Source organism: Hibiscus syriacus, unplaced genomic scaffold, assembly GCF_006381635.1.
Source record: "Hibiscus syriacus cultivar Baekdansim isolate YM2019G1 unplaced genomic scaffold, ASM638163v2 tig00110647_pilon, whole genome shotgun sequence".
Taxonomy (NCBI): domain Eukaryota; kingdom Viridiplantae; phylum Streptophyta; class Magnoliopsida; order Malvales; family Malvaceae; genus Hibiscus; species Hibiscus syriacus.
The window spans coordinates 720,508-739,355 of NW_024062811.1; the positions used below are offsets into that span (position 1 = coordinate 720,508).

The following is an 18,848-nucleotide window of genomic DNA, read 5'->3' on the forward strand; positions in this document are numbered from 1 at the left end:
TGATATGCACAGAACCAGACATTGCACAAGCAGTGGGAGTGATTAGTCGGTACATGGCAAATCCAGGCAAAGAGCATTGGAATACAGTGAAGAGGATCCTGAGATACATCAAAGGGACCTCAAATTTTGCATTATGTTACGGAGGATCAAACTTACTTATCAATGGGTATGTCGATTCTGACTATGCAGGGGATTTTGATAAAAGCAAATATACTACAGGATATGTGTTCAAAGTTGCTGGTGGAGCTGTAAGCTGGGTTTCAAAATTGCAGTCAGTTGTGGCTACGTCCACAACAGAGGCAGAATATGTAGTAGCTACACAAGCCAGTAAAAAAACAATATGGTTGAAGATGTTATTGGAGGAGCTTGGGCATAATCAAGAGTATGTCTCTCTTTCTTGTGATAGTCAAAGCGCCTTGCATCTAGCAAGGAATCCAGCATTTCATTCAAGGACAAATCACATATGAGTCCAGTACCATTTCATTCGTGAAAAGGTGGAAGAAGGGACGGTAGATATGCAGAAGATCCATACCAAAGATAACATAGCAGATTTCATGACAAAGGCGATCAATGCCGATAAATTTACTTGGTGTCGATCCTCTTATGGCCTGACAGAAACGTAAGCAACATGAAGGTACAAGGTAGAAAGAGTGGTGTGAAGATATGATTGTTCCAATCAAAACTTCAAGTGGGAGATTGTTGAAAAGTTAAGTAAAGTGGCCAAACATGTTGAAAAATCAAGCAAAACATTTCGGTGCACATGCTTCTGTGGAGCAGCAATTGTGGAAAATTGATAAATGGGAACATTACAATTTAGTCACTAAAATTTAGGGTATATTCAAGATTAGTCCTTAAGCTTCAACTATAAATACCCTAGCTCATTTAGTTTCAAAACATCCCAAAGCATTCTAGCTTTCTTCCAATACTAGAGATAATTTAGAGAGTTTCTTGAGATTTGTTTTCTCTTTTTTATCAAGAGAAAATTATCATTGTTTTCTCCTTAGTAGATCGAGAGAAGTTGTAATTCCTATTTTCTCATAGTGAAATTCTTCTACCGTTGCCCGTGGTTTTTACCCTATATTATTTAGGGGTTTTCCACGTAAATTTTGTGTCTCTTTTATCTTCATTTTTATTTTCTCAAATTATCAGTTACTATTTTGCTCTATCCGATAGCCGTCTTCCGCAACAAAAGGGGCTAATTATATAACTATGCAATGCCTGAGAAAATGATGGTTTTATATAGGATTGAAATTGAAGTAGATGAAATTCACCTAATATTTTGGAATAAATTTTCTAGGGACGCCTAACTCAGTTTACTTTTATATCTTATAAACACACGTTCAATTTGACCATCCCACTAACGGCAAGAACGAAACCATGCAGAAATTTGTTTTCTACTTTAGAACCAACTCCTTTACCTTTAATATATGTAATTGTCAACCTCCATTCTTGTCTATAAATACTCCTACATCACTTCATTCTCTCTTCAATCCAATTTATCCAAAGCAACGTATCATTTTGGACCAACTCTCAAACATGAAAGCTCTCAACATCTTCATGGTCATTGTCTTGTTCATGGCCTTGGCCATCACCAATCTCTCCGCCACACAATCTCAAGATGAGGAAGACCGTAGCCAGGTCGAACCACCTTCTGTCGGGGTTACGAACCGGTTTCGTGCTCAGAAACCTAAGGTGCAATGACATGTAACAAATACCCGAGAGTGTGTCTTGTTGCCGGAAGCCGAGGGCCTCATTGCTGCAAGAAAAGATGTGTGAACGTGACCACGGACAGGCTCAACTGCGGCAAGTGTGGTAGGATGTGCGAGTACTCGGAGATTTGCTGCAAAGGGAATTGTGTGAATCCAATGTCCAACAAATGGCACTGTAGTGTTTGCAACAATGGCTGCGACAAAGGAAGTAAATGTTTGTACGGGATGTGCAGCTATGCATAAGAAACTCTCTCGCTCTTTCTAATACATTTCATTATGTATTCAAATGATTAGCAGCTAGCATATGTTTATGTCAAAATAAATAAAGGCGACCTATCAAAACTTAGTGTGCGCTTCTCTAGATGTAGTTGATATTTTTAAGAATTTAATTATTGCTTCAATGATTTCATGTAACTATTTGAGAATATATATGATGTTTGTGATACATAAAACTTATTTGTTTTGATGCTTATAATGAATTTAATCTATTCTTTGGGTCAAATAAAATGAACTCTTTGAGAAGGGAGGTGGTTGCAGTTACACGAAGACAGCGAACACATCTTGTGTTATTTTAACTAGTTGCCATGGCCAACTGTTCTGTAGGTCCCTGTGTCCACGAAGTTAATGAACTTTGTAGTTCTGATTGACCCGTTCCTATGAGATTCTTGATCATCATGATCAATAAAACACGACTGCACTTCATCAGTTTCAAGTGGTTGTTGTCAAAGGAAACAAAGGGTTAAGTAGCCTTAAAAATATCTACGGATTAACTTTTACTCACAATACAATAATAATAATTCTTGTTTGATTAAAAATATTATAAATAAATACTATCTTATAATCATTTTAGAATATTAAAAAGTACTTATTAATTAACCATATCTAATGGAGATAAAATATTATTGATTAGTCTTTTAAATGTAGCCTTATTATGAAAACTTCAATTGAGTTTGCTCTTAGTGTAATAAGTTCTTAGAGTTACCTAAGAAGGACAAGCATTAGCATTTATGATAAAAAAATGATATAAGTAACTTTATAAGGAGAGAATTACTATTTCACATGTGGATGAAATAAATAACGGTCGCAATTCTTTGATTGTTTTTATTAATCTAGGGTAAATATAATATAGTATTTGTTTAAAATAACTTTCAATCATTCGACATCGAACGTTCACACCTCTGACATTCCTTGTACTTGAATACAACACTCCAAAGAATAACAATAATTCTTTTATCATTGAGATCGCTTACTTCGTACAATTCTTTAAATTTTAGATAAAGGGTTTTCACATTTAATTACTGTAATTCTTTGGATTTTGGATAAATGAGTCTCGTAAATTGATATTGCAATTTTGTGGATTTTGGATAGAGGGGTATTATGTATCGGAATAAAAATAAACCCTAATTATTTTTTATTTCGATATGTAAGTGTTGAGTTAATCGATTGACGAAATAGGCCAAGAGGGGGGTGAATTGGCAATTAAAATTTTGGTAGAAGCTTTTGCAGAAAATTGAAAGTAATTGCACAACGATTTAGAGTGGTTCGACTTTATCAACCAAAGTCTACGTCCACTACCTTAGCTATCCACACTAAGGATTTTCCAACAAATTCACTAATTTGTTCTTTCTTTTGAGGACAAAGAGTAACCTTACATCCCCCTCAAGAATTATACCTCAAATTCTTGAGCACACACTTTTTCAAAGAGAAATACACAAATTTGCAAACTTACAAGGAAAACCTCACAAGGTAAGATGTTTGCACAATTCTAGAACAAGAAAAGAACACTCACAAATAATTACAAATGAGCACAAATGGTGTTCTTTGAAAGTAAAATGAATATTGAAAGGAAAATTGGCTTGATTTGCACAAACTTGGTGTTTGATGCTTTCTCTCTTGTTTCTCTATGATTTCTTATTGATCAAAGGCTTCAGAACTTGTTTAAATACACCTTGAATCACTTCTGAATGCTGGGGATGATTAGTGAAGATTATATAGCCGTTTTAGTGTGAAAACAATTAATAAAACAGCTTGGAGCGTGGGGGGAATCGGTACCCCTATGGGGAATCGGTTCCCTAAGTGTAAAATTCAAATATTTCCACCGTTATACAAGGGGGAATCGGTACCCCTTGGGGGGAATCGGTTCCCTCCGAGCATACTGGAATTCTCGGAGCCAAACCATTCAGGGGGGAATCAGTTCCCTCTGAGCAATCTAGAATTTTTGGCTTTGAAATAGTTAGAAATACTTTGTAAAATTATTTTGAAATTGTTTTAAGATTAAAACTTAATTTTACACTTGAGTAAGGATTAAAAATGATTTTTGAAAGATTTGGAGTAATGTTTTGATATTCAAATAGTTATATCGAATATACTTAGAAAATCATTTGGAAAATCTTAAAATTCATTTAACTTAATTTGTTATATCGAAATATCAAAATGTTTTTCAACAATCTCCCCCTTTTTGATATAAAAAAAAATTTAGTAATTTTAAGATTTTGAAATCAAGTGTTGAAATCAAGTTTTGAAATCAAAAAGACATTTTAAAGAATTTAAACAAGGTTTTGAAATTATTTAGCCAATTGATTATATATAGTTTAAGCTGCTAAGATCACAAGCAAGAAAAACGTTAGCCATTAGTTCCATAATCAATATTCATAATTAATGTGACATGGCAAAATTGGTCATATTGCTAAAATTATGTAAATGATGCAATAATGAATAAATCACACCAAATATATAAGTTCACATCATCCATAAATCCAAACAAATTCAAAATCAATCAATCCACAAATTCAAACATCCAAACAAATCCAAAGTCACAAAATCAAACAATCCAAAAAGTTGAAGCAATAATCGTTTAGTTCAAAGTTTTAAAGCTAAGCACAGAATCACATATCCGGATTAGGAGTAGGAAAACGAGCTCGCATAGCGGCCATCTCGTGAGTGAGTTCATTAATACGCGCGTTGGTTGCTTCGTTGTTTGCACGCATCTCCCGAAGAATTTCTAATTGTTGAGCTCCCATTGTGGATAAATGAGACTCTATAGAAGTAAAGCGCGAATCCATGGTAGCATATCGGAAATCGAATGTCTCCAGAAAGGATTGAAAATATGGAGGCATTTGATTCGTTTGTTGTGCTTGCTCCTCGGGCTGCTCAGGCTCATCTTCGGCTTCATCGATGTCTCGCATTAATTGCTCAAGCTCGGGATCGTCATCAGCTTCTGGTGGAGTTCGTGAAGAACTAGCTCCCGGAGTATTTGCAGAAGATCGAACCCATTCACCGGTTTCCTTATCCTTTATCCATCCCGCTCTCGTTAAGGAAAGAAGATTAATTTGTTTCTTAAGGGGGAAAACGGCATCTAGACCTACTCTAAGCCCAGCTTTGGAATACAGATTACACAAAATGCAACCGTAAACTAGAGATGAACATAGTTTCTTGTTAGGAACAAGATTTACGGTTTCAACAATTTTAGCAAAAATAATCTGAGGTAGGTTTATTTTAATATTGTTTTTGAAACAATGTAACAACCAAAGATCTAAGGCTCTAAGAGTAGAATAACGACATCTGGATGGTCGAAACCACCAAGAAATCATTAGATGAAGAAAACGTTCATGAAGGTCTAAGACACTTGCACTATCCCTTCTTTTATAACGAGATCCTAAGATTTGTTTTTCATTTGAAATACCATCGTTATCTAATCCGAATGTATTGGCTATGTAAGCCGAGTCAATATATAAGAATTGTCCTAGGAGGTAGGAACGAATTCCTATGGTTTCGGTTTCAGTTTGGTTTTTAACACAAACGACATTAGAATAGAAAATACGAACAAGTTGATGGTAGACAATGGGTTCAAGATCAAAAAGTTTGTCAAATTTCCACTCTTGTAAAAGAGGAAGATATTTAAAATTAATATCTAACATAGCTTGACGAGAAGGAATACGTTCTTATCAGATTTTATAAGATTCAAAATATTGATAATACCAAAAACGATGATTTCTAGGACCAGGATGATTGAAGCACGAATTTTGGACAGTCAAATTAGGATCAATGTGATTAGGATTAGGAATTGGATTTTGAGGATTTGGAGGTGGATTTGGTTGACGGTGTGAGCGACTAGATGATGACCTAGCACGTTTAGGATTGGACATGGTTTTGGAAATCGGAATAGAATAGATAACCTGTAATTTAGAAAACACATGTATGTAATTAAATCAACCCAAAAACTCAATTGAGTCCTCAATATTTCAAGGTTCTCTAAATCAATCCTAATGGGCAAAGTGTTTTGAAAACTTTTTGAAAAATACGGTTTTGAGAAACAATATATGTATAGTTTTCATAACAACAACATAATTCAATCAAAACACAATAATTTGAAAATCAAAAATTTTTTTATTTCGAAAATTTAAATTTTTTTTGGAAAATTCTTGTGTTTTTTATGAAATTAGTTGTAATATCTAGTTTCTAATCACTAAACAATCAATGCCCGATCTAAAGTTCATCCTGGAACTAATTAAAACTAGTTCTATGTTCATAAATTGATGAAATAGAAGTTTTTGAAAAATACCTTGAAGGATTTCGGATTTAAGTGAGATTAGATGAAGTTTGCACGTTTTTGATGATTCCAACAGGTTTAGAAGATGATATTTGAAGTGAATTCCGATTAAAAATGTTGATTTGAGGCAAAGATAGAGATTTGAGAGTGTAGAGGGTGATAGGCGGCAAAGAGAGAAGAAGAGGGTTTTGAGGATTTTTGAGGTTTTGTCTGTGTTATAACTAGTACCCCAGGGGGGTATCGATTCCCCTGTGGGGGGAATCGATTCCCCTTCAAAGGGGGAATCGGTTCCCTCATGGAGGGATCGATTCCCTCTGCACCAAAATGCTAAAATCCGATTTTAAACACCCAAAATGCTAAATTAATTTCCTCTAGTGGTATTGGCAACTCATATATTGAAAATTAATCATGTTCAAACAATTAAATTAATCTTTAAACGATATTTGAACATAAAATTAATTTTTCATCAAGAATCATAAACTCCCCCTAACTAATAGCAATGAATGCAATAAAAAATTACTATTATAAGCATTTTTCATTTATTCTTAAAAGTGCTAAAATTATTTTAAACACTAAGTGAAGATAGGTTGGTCAAACCTAATTCTCTCCTAAGTGTCCAAAATCTTTCATTGTCTAAAGGTTTTGTAAATATATCCGCTAATTGGTGCAAAGTATCAACAAATTCTAGAACTACATCTTCCTTAGTGACATGGTCTCTAATGAAGTGATGTCTTATTTCAATGTGCTTAGTTCTAGAGTGTTGGATGGGATTTTTAGTGAGACAAATAGCACTAGTATTATCACACTTGATAGGAATGGTACCAACTTCAATTCCATAATCAAAAAGTTGTTGTTTTATCCATAAAACTTGTGCACAACAACTACCAGCTGAAATGTATTCGGCTTCAGTAGTAGATAATGCAACACAATTTTGTTTCTTTGAAAACCAAGAAATCAGCATATTTCCAAGGAATTGGCAAGTACCGGAGGTGTTTTTCCTATCTAATTTGCATCCTCCATAATCCGCATCAGAAAAAGCATGCAAGCTAAAGCTAGAGTCTCTAGGATACCAAAGTCCTAAACTATGAGTGTCTTTAAGGTATCTAAAGATTCTCTTAACAGCTAGTAAATGTGATTCCTTAGGGCATGATTGAAATCTAGCACATAAGCAAACACTAAACATAATGTCCGGTCTACTTGTAGTTAGATAAAGTAGAGATCCAATCATTGACCTATATAATTTAATATCTACACATTTACCTCCTTCATCTAAGTCAAGCTTTGTTGAAGAGCTCATTGGAGTGTCATGAGGTTTCCCATTTTCCAGTCCAAACTTCTTGAGTATATCTTTGACGTACTTAGCTTGATTGATGAAGATGCCATCTTTTCTTTGCTTGATTTGGAGTCCCAAAAAAAATGAGAGCTCCCCCATCATGCTCATCTCAAACTCACTTTGCATTAGCTTAGAAAATTCTTGGCAAAAAACATCATTAGTAGAACCAAATATTTTATCATCAACATAAATTTGAACTACTAATAAATCTTTACCTTTATGCTTTAAAAACAATGTAGTGTCAACATTCCCTTTTGAAAAACCTTTTTCAATTAAAAAATTTGACAATCTTTCATACCAAGCTCTAGGAGCTTGTTTTAAACCATAAAGAGCTTTTGTCAATTTAAGAACATGGTCCGAAAATTTTGAATCTTCAAAACCTGGAGGTTGTTCCACATACACTTCTTCCTTTATAAAACCATTTAAAAATGCACTTTTAACATCCATTTGATATAATTTAAATTCATGAAAACATGCAAATGCTAATAACATTCTAATTGCTTCCATCCTAGCTACGGGAGCGTATGTTTCATCATAGTCTATGCCCTCTTCTTGAGTATACCCTTGAGCAACAAGTCTAGCCTTGTTTCTGACTATATTACCACTCTCATCAAGCTTATTCCTAAATACCCATATAGTACCTACAATAGATTTATTACTAGGCCTTTCAACTAATGTCCATACTTTACTTCTCTCAAATTGATTTAACTCTTCTTGCATAGCCATAATCCAATGTTCATCATTTAATGCTTCTTTAATATTCTTAGGCTCTATGCATGAGATAAATGCAACATAATTACAAATATTTCTAAGAGAAGATCGAGTTGTTACCCCTTTGGATGGATCACCTATAATTTCACCATCCTTGACATAGTTCTACTCTCTTGGATAAGATACTTCCCTTTCTTCAATGGTTGAATTCTCAAAAGGATCATGAGTTTCCTCATTTTTTGTTTCTTCCTTTGATGATGGTTCTCCAACGTCATGTCTAACGTCATTTGTATTTATAACACCTACATCATCATTCACACAAGAATCCTTCCTCGGAAGGGGATTATCATCGAAAACAACATGTATAGACTCTTCTACAACTAAAGTTCTTTTATTAAATACTCGATAAGCTTTAGAATTTAAGGAATAACCCAGAAAAATTCCTTCATCACTTTTAGCATCAAATTTGCCAAGGTTCTCTTTACCGTTGTTTAAAACAAAACATTTACATCCAAAAGGATGAAAATAGCTAATGTTAGACTTTTTATTTTTGAAAATTTCATATGGAGTTTTCTTTAAAATTGGCCTAATTATTACTCGATTTATAACATAACAAGCGGTATTTGTGGCTTCCGCCCAAAAATATTTTGGCAAATTATTTTCACAAAGCATGGTTCTAGCCATTTCTTATAAAGTTTGATTTTTCCTCTCAACAACTTCATTTTGTTGAGGGGTTCTAGGTGCTGAAAATTATGGCTAATACCATTAGAGTTACAAAATTTAGTAAATCCAAGATTTTCAAATTCAGTTCCATGATCACTCTAACACTAGTTATAGAGTAACCTTTTTCATTTTGGATTACTTTTGAAAATGTGATGAATTGTTCTAATGCTTCATCTTTAGTACTTAAAAATAGAACCCAAGTATATCTAGAATAGTCATCTACCAAGACAAATGCATATTGTTTTCCACCCAAGCTAGTACCTAGTTGGACCAAAGATCTATATGGATCAATTGTAATACTCTACTAGTTGATACGTCATTAATGGATTTAAAAGAAATTCGTTTTGTTTTCCTTTAGCACAAGCATCACAGATTTTATCATTATCAAATTTAAGCTTAGGCAACCCTCGAACTAAATCACCTTGAATTAGCCGTTGCAAAACACTCATACTAGCATGTCCTAGTCTCCTATGCCATAACCAACTATCATGTTCATCCTTAGCAACTAGGCACAACTTAGTCATATCAATAGAATCTAAATGCACCATGTATATGTTTCCTATTCTATGACCAACAAGCATAATCTGATTAGATGCAATGTCAATGACTTTACAACCATTAATATCAAACATGACATTGAATCCCTTATCACAAAATTGACTAATACTTAATATATTATGCTTTAATCCATTCACATATAAAACATTCTTAATTTGTATGGAAGAGGTATTACCAATAGTACCAATACCTTCAATGTGACCTTTTGAATAATCACCAAAAGTCACTTCTCCTCCATTTTTGGCGTTAAGCTTAATGAACCGGCTTTTGTCTCCGGTCATGTGTCTTGAGCATCCACTATCAAGGTACCATGAGTTTGGATTTGTTTCCCGTGCCTTGTAGCAATGCTCCTTTTCCTACAAACAAAGATTAATTTCTAATTTTTGGTACCCAAATTCTTTTGCGTCCATATTCATTAGTTTCCAAAATTCTAGTCCCCTTAGGTATCAATTTGTGTAGGATATCCTTATCTTTAGTAATGAGCTCTTTAGGAACCCATATACTTCTAACGATTTTTCCATTAGAGGTTCTTTGGGGACCTCTATGATTGTAGTTTTTAAAACGTTTTCTAACAAAGTTGGATTTAGAATTTTCTCCACTTTCAAAACGTTTTGTTCCAACTTTATCAAAAGAAGCTTTAAGATCATCAATTTTCTTTTGATGATCATCATTGACCTTTGAAAGTAAATTTTGCAAATCTAAATTTTTCTTTTCAAACTCTTCTAGTTTGATTTGCAAATCTTTGATCTTACTTTCAAGATCGTTGTTGGTTTTGGATATGAGCTTATTTTCATTTTTCAATTTTGAAACATCATTTTTATATTTTAAAAACAATTTCTCATAATCCAAAGCCAACCTATTATATTCCTCTAATAGCTCATCATAGGATAAATCATCAAAATCAGATGAGTTAGAGGTTACCTTAGAATCTTCCCCGAATGCCATCAAGCACAAGTTTGCTACTTCTTGTTCCTCTTCATCGGAACCTTCTTCGTCGCTCCATGTAGCCACATGAGCCTTGTGCTTATTCTTTGATTGACCCTTTCTCTTCAATTGTGGGCAATCATATTTGACATGCCCCGGTTTTTTGCATTCATAGCAAATGATTGGGTTCTTCTCTTTTGGTTCATTTTTGAGGCCTTCATTTCGTTTGAATTTTCTTCCTCGTTAAGGTCTCATCATTTTTCTGAACCGTTTGGCAAACAATACCATTTCCTCGTCATCGTCATCTTCATCCGAATCACTTTCATCTTTTATGGATTTGAGAGCAACTCCAATGTTTTTCTTCTTCTCTTTCTCCTTCTCCTTTGGTGTCTCTTCAATCTTATCAAGGTCTACCTCATCTTCAAGCATCATTTCATGAGTGAGGAGTGACCCAATTAGCTCTTCAAGAGTTAAGGACGTTAAGTCCTTAGACTCGATGATTGTCGTATTCTTTGATTGCCACGATTTTGGGAGGTAGTAGACTAACTTCCTCACAAGCTTTTCATTTGAAATGATCTCTCCATATGACTTGAGACCATTGACAATCGTTGAAAATCTATCCGTCATACCTTTGATATCTTCATTTGGTTTCATCCTGAAATTTTCATAGCTATGCGTTAAAATACTAATTTTAGATTTCTTTACCTCATCGGTACCTTCATGAGTGACTTGAAGTTTGTCCCATATTTCTTTGGCGGTTGTACATGATGAAACTCTTTCGTATTCATCTGGTCCAAGAGCACAAAAAATGATATGGATGGCTTTGGAGTTGAGCTGGAACATTTTTGTATATCCTTCACTCCACAATCTTGGATGAGTGAGAAGCTTGATGTATCCTTCTACTACGACATTTCATGCTCCCATGTCACTTGCTTGAATGAAGTACATCATTCTATTCTTCCAATAGGCATAGTTAGCTCCATTGAAGAAAAGAGGCTTGTTGACGGGCATCGAATCGAGACCGGAGTCGAAGTTTAAAGCGGAGGCCATTGATGACTTTGATTATCGATATAACTCTTCCCGAATCGACTCAATAGGCGATTAAACCTTCAAATGAGTTAGGCTCTGATGCCAATTGTTGAGTTAATCAATTGACGGAATCGGCCAAGAGGGGGTGAATTGGCAATTAAAATTTTGGTGGAAGCTTTTGCAGAAAATTGAAAGTAATTGCACAGAGATTTAGAGTGGTTCGACTTTATCAACCAAAGTCTACGTCCACTACCTTAGCATCCACACTAAGGATTTTCCAACAAATTCACTAATTTGTTCTTTCTTTTGAGGACAAAGAGTAACCTTACAGCTCCCTCAAGAATTATACCCCAAATTCTTGAGCACACTCTTTTTCAAAGAGAAATACACAAATTTGCAAACTTACAAGGAAAACTTCACAAGGTAAGATGTTTGCACAATTCTAGAACAAGAAAAGAACACTCACAAATAATTACAAATGAGCACAAATGGTGTTCTTTGAAAGCAAAATGAATATTGAAAGGAAAATTGGCTTGATTTGCACAAACTTGGTGTTTGATGCTTTCTCTCTTGTTTCTCTGTCATTTCTTATTGATCAAAGGCTTCAGAACTTGTTTAAATACACCTTGAATCACTTATGAACGTTGGGGATGATTAGTGAAGATCATATAGCCGTTTTAGTGTGAAAACAATTAATAAAATAGCTTGGAGCGTGGGGGGAATCAGTACCCCCTATGGGGAATCGGTTCCCTAAGTGTAAAATTCAAATATTTCGACCATTATACAAGGGGGGAATCGGTTCCCTCCGAGCATATTGGAATTCTCGGAGCCAAACCATTCAGGGGGGAATCGGTACCCCCTTTGGGGGGAATCGGTTCCCTCTAAGCAATATGGAATTTTTGGATTTTAAATAGTTCGAAATACTTTGTAAAATTATTTTGAAATTGTTTTAAGATTAAAACTTAATTTTACACTTGAGTAAGGATTAAAAATGATTTTTGAAAGATTTGGAGTAATGTTTTGATATTCGAATAGTTATATCGAATATACTTAGAAAATCATTTGGAAAATCTTAAAATTCATTTAACTTAATTTGTTATATCGAAATATCAAAATGTTTTTCAACAGTAAGAGAAGAAGATGATTAAAAAATAATATATTAATGATCTTGTTGAAGTTGATAACGTGGATAAATTCAATTAATAGGGATCATAGATGATATGGTGGAAGGAGTTCATGAAATATTTTTTTATTTCCTTTCAGTTTTATAACTAAATTTAAAAGGTGACAATTATGATCAAATTTGAAGTTATAACCTAAATAATTATTTCAATTTCTTAATTAACCTATTGAGACCACCTTAAACAATCTTTAAATGGATGTTTATCCAATAAATATATCATTTAAAAACTTAAAATCCAAGGAGGTGGAAAGTGTAATTTACTATGAAATAGATAATAAAGAGGTGATTTTGTTGAGTCATTGTAAACTTAGTTAGTTGTGCTCTGTAGATAGTTTGTTATAAGGGTAGTTGTTAGTTTGTTAACAATATACTTACATATAAAGGTACGAGTGTACAGATTGATTAATAATAAAAATTAGAAATTCTTTTATTTCTTTAGTCATAAAATGGTGTCAGATTTAAGCCACGGTCCATAGGTCAAATTGGACAAATAATCCACGCCGGTGGATTATTCGGCCCAATAGAGCACCATAACTTTTAATTTGGGATCTACGACAATTGTAACAGTGCCCATGAAACTTGTAACGACTGTGTCAGGTGGGTCCAGCATCAAGAATAAATTTAATATAACTCGTCACCCCCAATAAAAAATATTTTTTTTCAAAATTTTTAAAAGAAAAGTAAAAGAAAAATAATAATATTTTAATATCCACAGAACTCGTCACGCGATGTAACGAGTTCCAACGGATATAAATTTGAATTTATTGACCATTGGATTGACCATTGTTCAACGATCGAAATTCTTTTAAAATTTCAATGGAACTCGTCACGCCAATATTACGATTTCCAACGGAAAAAAAAAACGTATTCCCTTTAAGTTGTGCACATCATCTTCAATCTCTTAGGTAAACACACTAATTTCATCTTCAATCTCTTACACAACAAGATCCTTTCATCTAACCAAAAACATTTCAAACAATGAGCAACAAATTCTTCACATTTATCTATTATAATGGAAAAATTCTACAAACTGATGTTGGTGTTATGTTTAAGTCACACAGGCCCATCAATATGATGTTCCCTGTAAGATGTATCTCATCACCAAATGAAGCAAGAAATTGAGAGAAAACTTGGAGCTTCTGTTTCATGTTTAAGTTATCAACACCTGATCTCCTCAAATCCAATTACATATGGAAAAGTTCAACTTGATGATGATGACGATGTTGCTGTTATGGTTGGACTTCATCAATCATCAAATAATAATATGGTGGAGATATACGTCGAAACCATGAATACAACTGATATTCTAACGTCATCATACCAGCTCGAAGAACAGAAGAAGAAAGACCCTCTTAATCACATGCAAGTTATGGGATGATAACCTTGTTCGACGGTCATAAGTATATGATATTGAGGGTCGACGTTACGACCATATGACTACCAACCTTATTGAATGTATCAACTTAGTGCTGAAAGGGACTCAATATCTCCCGATAACAAGTATTGTTAGGGAGACTTACTTTAGGTTGGGTAAAATATGGGCAGGCAAAAGTGCACAAATTGATGTAATGATAAGCGATGGGAGAAATTGGGCTCTAAGATTTAGAGAAGGCAATGCAAAAGAATCAAACACATACGACATCAATGTTTGTTCACAATTTTGCCAGACTTGATTCTGATTTCATTGTCCAAGCACTAGTTGACCTCATGAGGGAGGTAATTCTACAACATACACTGGTAATCTGAATAGAAGATGGTGTGATTTTGGTCGATTTCAAGCTTTTAGGTTCTCATGCACTCATTGTTGCTGCATGTATGCACATCAATGTTACCCATACTTATACGCTGATAATTGTTATAGCTTGTACACTATGCACAACATTTACAAATTGTGACTTCAAATACCTCCCAAATGAAGCATATTGGCCTCCATGCAATTTTTTAGGAATGGTTGCTAAATCCTTAATTGCGTAGGAAGTTATGGGGTCGACCTGAATCTAGTCGAATTCATACCGATATGGATGATCCTCAAAGAGAGCTAGGTTAACCCAAACTTTTTGGCCACTGCAGAGGTGAAAGTCATAACATAAAACATTGTCCACATCTTCCTAAATATCGAGCTGAACGCTAAAATAGGCGTTACAAAATATTATGTGCTGTAAAACCCCTAGTTCTAAACTATTAGTAAAATTTTGTTTTTTTTTTTCAAGGATCAAGAGTAACCTTTGGAAACCCCTAGTTATTCAATGATTATCGGTACTACCTTTGTAATTTTTAAATAAATCTAGCTATTTAAGACCATTGGGCTGGACAGTATTGGTACTCCTCTTAATGGTATCGAGACTACTGTATAAAGTAGTATCGGTACCCCCATAAATATTGCTACCTATTTTGCATTCTGAAATTTGACCCGTTTGGAAAATACTGTGATACTTCTTTTACCTTTGGTATGGTACCAAATGAACAATATCAATACTGTTTTTTTAATTGAAAATGGAGAAGACAAATTTGTAATTGACAATTTAAAATTTAAATTTAAAACTTCATACATGTTTTTTAATGGAGAATTTACTCAAAATTAATCATTTTGATAACTATAACATCCCATTTTAATGATAAATAAAATTTTGAATTTTAATGAGACAATAATTTATTAATAAAGACAACATCATACATAAACTAAAACCATACAAATCAATATTTGTACATATGTCATTTTTTTACATCTCTCTATAATTCGATCTTCCTTCGTCTTCTTATTCTCAATTTCTATACTTCTTTCATTTTTTTCCCTCTCAACTAGTCGTTTGCTATGCCACTTTGGTAAATCTTCATATTTCTTATTCTTCTCCTCTTTCAATTTCATTTTATTCTTCTTATTCTCATCAACTATGTACTTTATTGCCTCCTTTTCTCACTCTTCATCTGAAGAATAACTGGAATCCGAATCGTCGATCTCCGAGTCGGTGTTGTGAAACACATAAACTCCGTTAGCCAAATCAATCCCAAATTTTTCTCACGGCCACATATTTGATATTCTCAATTTTTTATCACTTCTCATACATCATAATCTTCACCCTAAACTCCTACTTATACTAAAATTTTCAAAATAGTTTAATTTTAAAAAAATTGATCATTTCATAATTGTCACCCTAACGGTCCAATTTTTGAATTTATACCAGTTGAAACTCGTCACACTGGCGTGACGAGTTCATGTAGTTTTTTTTTCAAAATTTGTTAAAAAATTCTAAAAGTTTGATATTATTTTTAACTTCAAAATTTTAAAAATTTACATATTTTTAACTTCAAAATTTTAAAATTTTAAAATTTTAAAATTTTATTTACATATTTTTATTTTTTAATTTTATTAACTACACTAAATATCAATGAAATTTAAACAATTATAAAATTTTTATAATTTTAAAAAATTACACTTTATTTAATTATAATTTAAAAATTCAACAAATTTATTACTTAGCAATGAATTTTTTATACAATTAAATATTGAGTACAAAAACTTAAATAAATAAATTTATTACTTATATTTGCGCAATTCTTGCCGATGTCGAGGTGTGATAGAATGGTAATGACGTGGTGCTCGTAGATTTTGTCATGGTCGTCTACCTTATTCATTTTCCTCTTCTTTCTGTTTCTGTGTGCCGAACATTACTCCACCACTTTGATATACATCTTCGGAAGAAAACGATGGAGTATTCAAGGTATTTGATGCCATCATTGACGTCATCGTCTCAAATTGAGATTGTCTGTGATGAAAAAGATGATGATGATCTCATGAACCTTTTTCTTCCGGTTCCGAGGAAAATTGTTGTGAAGGTGGCACTTGATCCCACCCACTTCCTTCCCATGCTGCTCGACTCTCCATCGATGGTTGATATGCACCATATCCAACATAACTTTCTTACGATGGATAATAATTGGCGGAAGCATAAAATGAAGATGTTGACAAAGATGATGATTTTTTTCCATATTTTGCCTTAATTATTTCCCATTCTGACCGCTCCTCTGGCGTTGTCAAGTATGGTTTCCTATTTGCTTCATAATTTTGGAGGTAGGAAGAAACATTGAAATCAAAATCTTCAAGTTGTACCTTGGAACAATTAGGCAATCGTAAATGTCTATTTTGCCATTGATGAATGATGTAGCATGCTTCCTCGACCAATCTTCGCTATGTTCCACGCACATCTATTTTATGCAAATCGTCAATGTTATATATTGACATTTCTATCAGTTGGTGAAACCAAAATTGTCGAAAATTCTATTGGCGGCGTGGATCTCAACAATTATGAAATGAAGCAATGGTGTTATGGCACACTATGTCTTCGCTCCTTCAAAGAACATTGGTGGTACACATCGTTGGATATCCAACTCATAATAAGGCATCCAATTAAACTGTCAAAAGTATTATGTTAGTATAATTAAACAATTAATATTACGATTTCAAAGTTAATGCAAAAAAAAATTATTTTATGTCTACCAGCGATATCAATTCTCATCCGAATATCTACTTTGGTTGCACCCGTCAACTTTGTATCGGTTATTCGGTGTCGCCATCTAAAAAAATTATGTTATTTATTGTCATTTTCAAAATATTAAAATAAATATTATAAAATATTAAAATATTAAATATATGAATTTACCTTGCGGTGAGAGGAAACTCCATAGGAGCGGATGTAATAAGCGTCATAAACGAGAGACGATATGATTGGATTAAAACTAAACAACCCGCTACATCAGATTTTTTCCTCTAACGACTACGGTCGCCTTATATAGTTCACGATACAAAAATGCCAAAATTGCATAACCCCAACTATATTGGCAACATACAGCGAAATCCTCCATTACCGAAGATATTGGGTGTGCACCAAATTGCCCGATTTATCCGGTAGCAAGATCCCTCCAATTAATGTCATAAGATATATTCGAGCTGTATATATCACCTCTTGCTCTGTTGATTGTTCATCTACTCTAAATTCTCTTCCCAATCACGTCATATGTACCCACAACCCATCAATGACATCAGCTGGAGCCTCCTTTCCCAATTAAATTTGAAATAACATCATTTACCTTATAAATGTTGCGAAGCGCCAATGACATATCATTAATCAGAACGCCAAGTTGATAAGCGACATCTTCCAAAGTTATCGTCACTTCACCACAAGATAAATGAAACATATGTGTTTCGGGCCTCCAATGCTCAATCAAAGCCGATATCAGTTCCATCATCATCTTAAATCTACGAAGAAACGTCGCTCCATATAATCTGGATTGTGAAAGATATATCACCATCCGCTCATATGGCTCTTCATTCGTCATTCCTCGATGACGAATGGTTCGTTCTTCTCGCTACAATTTGAAAATCAATTATTTAATACAATTACATAAATAATTATTATTAATAATATCATTTCATTAAAACTAAAATGAAATTAAACAAATTAAATTTGCTGTTGTCAACTCGATTTACAAAATATGAACATCATCAAGACGTAACATTTCTTCTCTTGAGACAATTTCAACACAAAATCTTCAACACAAAAGTTTTTGTTCTCAATAGAATGTTTGATTACAAATGAAAAATAATTCAACTCAAACTTCTATTTATATTACGTTACCCAACGACTAGTTTTTTCAAATTTAAAGTAGTCGTTGGAACTCGTCACATCATTGAAATTTTAAAAGAATTTCGACCGTTGAATAACAGTCAATCCAACGGTCAAAAAATTCAAATGTATACCGTTGGAACTTGTCACACCGGCATGACGAGTTTCGTGGGTATTAAAATATTATTTTTTTCTTTTACTTTTCTTTTAAAAATTTTGATTTTTTTATTAGGACTCGTCACGCTGAAGTGACGAATCTCTCAGTATATATTAAATTTATTCTGGATGCGAGACATACCTGACACGGTCTATTAAAAATTATATAATAAGAAACTCGTCATGCCGACGTAAAGAGTTTTATGAATACTATTGCAATTGTCGTAGATCTCAAATTAAAAGTTAGGGAAGATTATTTGGTTAATTTGGCCCGGTCCATATTTGTTTTTGGTTTTTATTTTTTTAGTATAGTCTTGTTTTCTTAACACGTTTTTTCCTGTCTTCCCGTGCG

General features: G+C 33.6%; 1 pseudogene; it reads left to right on the forward strand.

The window, feature by feature from the left end:
• The first annotated feature begins 1,508 nt into the window (after positions 1–1,508).
• LOC120137081 lies at positions 1,509–2,211 on the forward strand (annotated as a pseudogene).
• The last annotated feature ends 16,637 nt before the right edge of the window (positions 2,212–18,848 follow it).